Source organism: Schistocerca serialis, chromosome 3 (genome assembly GCF_023864345.2).
Source record: "Schistocerca serialis cubense isolate TAMUIC-IGC-003099 chromosome 3, iqSchSeri2.2, whole genome shotgun sequence".
In the NCBI taxonomy this organism is placed as follows: Eukaryota; Metazoa; Arthropoda; class Insecta; order Orthoptera; family Acrididae; genus Schistocerca; species Schistocerca serialis.
The window spans coordinates 104,359,464-104,359,994 of NC_064640.1; the positions used below are offsets into that span (position 1 = coordinate 104,359,464).

At 42.2% G+C, this 531-nt stretch overlaps 1 non-coding gene across 1 annotated transcript; it reads right to left on the reverse strand.

Moving 5' to 3' along the window:
* Positions 1 to 228: 228 nt before the first annotated feature.
* Positions 229 to 301, reverse strand: Trnaa-cgc (transfer RNA alanine (anticodon CGC)). Its single transcript has one exon. It is a non-coding gene; the product is annotated as a tRNA-Ala (tRNA).
* Between the last annotated feature and the right edge of the window lie 230 nt (positions 302 to 531).

Sequence of the window (531 nt, forward strand, 5' to 3'; positions counted from 1 at the left end):
TTAATGCTTTTGAAAGATCTGTTACAGAATATCTACAGTACCACTGCTTCTATTCAGTAAGTGAATAGGAGGAGGAGATTATTGTTTAACGTCCCGTCGACAATGAGGTCATTAGAGACGGAACGCAAGCTCGGGTGAGGGAAGGAAATCGGCCGTGCCCTTTCAAAGGAACCATCCCGGCATTTGCCTGAAGCGATTTAGGGAAATCACGGAAAACCTGAATCAGGATGGCCGGAGACGGGATTGAACCGTCGTCCTCCCGAATGCGAGTCCAGTGTGCTAACCACTGCACCACCTCGCTCGGTTAGTAAGTGAATACTTCAACTACAATAAATGTATAGACCTGTAACTTTGTAATGTAGAACTACATATAATCTGGAAAATTGTTTTCTGTATTGACTGGAGTTAAGTCCAATATCATGTTGTATACTACATATGATCAAAGGACTAAATGTATAAATAAGTGCAACAGAGGTACCAAAGATACCTCATGTACTATCCTGTGGACACTGTCTCTTCTGCAGGAAATAT